Source organism: Aplysia californica, unplaced genomic scaffold (assembly GCF_000002075.1).
Source record: "Aplysia californica isolate F4 #8 unplaced genomic scaffold, AplCal3.0 scaffold00093, whole genome shotgun sequence".
Lineage (NCBI taxonomy): Eukaryota > Metazoa > Mollusca > Gastropoda > Aplysiida > Aplysiidae > Aplysia > Aplysia californica.
The window spans coordinates 20300-23214 of record NW_004797363.1 but is presented as its reverse complement, the minus strand read 5'-3'; the positions used below and the strand labels follow the sequence as shown (position 1 = coordinate 23214).

General features: G+C 41.8%; 1 protein-coding gene across 4 annotated transcripts in view; it reads left to right on the top strand.

Annotated features, from left to right (window-relative positions):
• The window catches only part of LOC101856503 (nucleoprotein TPR), an 80582-nt gene that overhangs the window by 71560 nt on the left and 6107 nt on the right, over window positions 1-2915 (top strand). The window lies entirely within an intron of this gene.

The window sequence follows — 2915 nt, the reverse complement described above, 5'->3', positions numbered from 1 at the left end:
GACACCCCTCATCCCAGCCCCACACCACACACATACCACACATTAATGGCATCTAAATAACACAAGGTTCTAACTTTTGGGGGGAGCCTCGTGGCCTAGAGGTTAAGGTGTTCGCCTCTCATTCAAAGGTCCCGGGTTCGAATCCAGGTTGCGACCCAAAAATTTTCTTTTAAAAAATTGTCTCCTTTCACCTCCTTTCCTGCTCTATAACAATGTTTCGTCTCCACTTTCTGCCCTCACCTCCTTTGCCCCCTCCTCTGGGCTCCTGACTCTTTCTGCAGCCTTTCTACTGCTTCTCCTTGGCTAATTCTTACTGCTGTCTCTCCGCTACACCCCTGATCTTCTGGTAGAAAAGATCTACACCTAGCCTTCTCGGATAACGGCGAAAAATGTCGGAGGTCCCGTGTGCAGGTTGCGCACATAAAGATCCCTTGGTGGTCTAAAACCGTAGGCTTTGGCCGCCACGCAGGCAAAATTCAAAATTTCCTACCCACTGAAAATGTTTGGTGTGTCCTGCGCGCTCATATGACCTTATGCAGTTGCGGGCGCCGTAAAACACTTACCAAAACAACATAACTTTTTTTCCTGTCATTTTCTTATTATTTATAATCTTGTAAGCAGTGGGCAGAAAACTTCAACTATATGCCAGCCACAAATGCTGCACCGTGATGATGCCATCTAGTCCTTTATTATTTTTGCAGGCAACACAAAGCTTTTGACTTTTGTTTGTCCAAATGTTTATGTATGCAAACAAACATGTAGACATCACTGGTGGTGTTTGCTCCTTCTTTCCTATCAAACATCTATCATCCTTATACCCGCGCCTTCTTTTCTTGGTATATTTTTTTCCAGTACACCTCTAATCTTTAGTACTTTATGACCTATTTGTGTTGCAAATGCCATAAAACTCTTACTAAAACTGAACTAAATGGCAGTTATAGCTAGTGCCAATGTGTTTTTGTTTACTTAAAGAAAAGTAATAAAAAGGTTGAGTTAGAGAGAGAAAGTGAGAGCCAGTTAAATGGGGCTTTATGCAACATGCATTAAGAGGAGAATTAGAGGGGACATGTGGGTGGTTTATGGGTGCTCTTGTGTGGTTTGCTCTTTTTTTTTCTATCAAACTTCTATCGTCCTGATCTCTCCTCCTTTTTTGTGCTGTTACTCTCTTGAAACACCTCTAACTTTTAGCACTTATATGACCTTTATTCTACATGGCATTGGACAGAAGGGCGAGAGCCCAGATGTTGCTGGATCGATAACAACATATGACCTTTATTGAGTTGCAAGTGCCATAAAACTTTTACAAAAGCAAAAAGAGGGAACAACATTGTCTCTTGACTAAGGTGGCTAGGAAAGTTTTCCTGGAGGGGCCTAGTAGTGTCTAGTAGTTTGAAACAAACCATCTCGACTGCTTAGTATAAGACTCTCACCATACACCATTTTGAAAAGTGATGTATTGTGGAGTCTTATACTGAGCAGTCGATTCTGTTCTCACACCTCTTCCGCATGCACCCCCCCTGGGCTGTGCCACTGACTGAATTGTCTTTAGGCCTTTCCCAAAGGGGGAATATTAACATGTTCTTATGCACAGTAGAATTGTTAATGGGCTGATATATCAATGTCATGCTCATACTGTTCCGGAACAACATAGGAGGAACTGTTGCTTTTTCTGTCCTCTTCCTTTCTATCGTCATTTGTCCTCTACTTCTCTTGTATGTTTGTTACTCTCTTGTGAACTGCTATTTCTGGGGTGCCTTGATAGTCGAAACAGACTTTGTGCTGTTGAGGCTAGAAGGGTGAGCAGAGTAAGCCTAATTCCTCGTTTGGACTTCTCTGTTAACATCCATCCCTTGGCGCTCATATGACCTTATGCAGTTGCGAGCGCCGTAAAACCTTACTAAGACAAACAAACAGCCTCTCTTCCTGAGGCTATGTTATTAATATATCTTGCTGTCTTAACAGACCGTGTTTTCCATTGAAACTGCAGTGATCGTAGGAGCTGTCCGAAATGGAAGTCACTGGAGCCTGTGGTGTAGCCGTCAGGCTCTTTGCGTTTGCGTGCAGAGTAAATTAGTTTAATTCGTGGGTGGAGAAGTTTCCTATTGAGCATCTCCAACTGCCTGTTGGGATGTGCTTCCTTCTCAACTGGGGTTTGTCATGAAAATGAAATGTACGGTTGAAGCAACCTACTAAATTATCCACATTGTGTTGATCGAGGCATGAAACATTTATATTTACTTTTTTGTACTGTTAACGAAATCCCTTTTCTTTGCCTGTTTCAGCTAGTTAATCACTCTGCTTACCACTCAGAATCTCATGAAAATGCACACAGAAGTGTAACAGGCTTGAGTCTTGCGAGCAGTTTTTGAGGTGTCATGCTGCACAATTCACAATTCTGCCTTGACACTTGGGTACTGCTTTTTACAAGAGGTTCCTTTAGTACAACAGAAAAGAAGTAAGACCAACAAGTGACAGCCTCCAACTGCCCACTCATAGCAATGCAGTAACATTGTTGTTGTTGTTTGATGTTTTGTAAAACAAAGACTGTCACTGTTGTAGTATATAATATGTGAGGCAACGTTGTGGAATCAGGCTCTCGTCAAAATAATCAAAGTGAAGAAACTTGCATTTATCCGCAGGTTTTTGAATTTTTATAAAATTTTTGTTTCTTGGCTCAACACCTTTCATGCCCATTAAACACCTCATTTCTGTGTGGATTTTTCTGAAAAACGTTGATTAAAGGCATAAAAAATGTAAATTTTCAGTTACCACGTACTTTTAACTAAGGAAATAACTTATCTTTGGCGACCCCCTGGGGCAGTGCCACTGACTGAAGTGTCTTTAGGCCATTCCCAAAGGGGGGGCATTTCTCGTTCAAGCATAGTAGAATTGTAAATGGGCTGACTCATGTCACG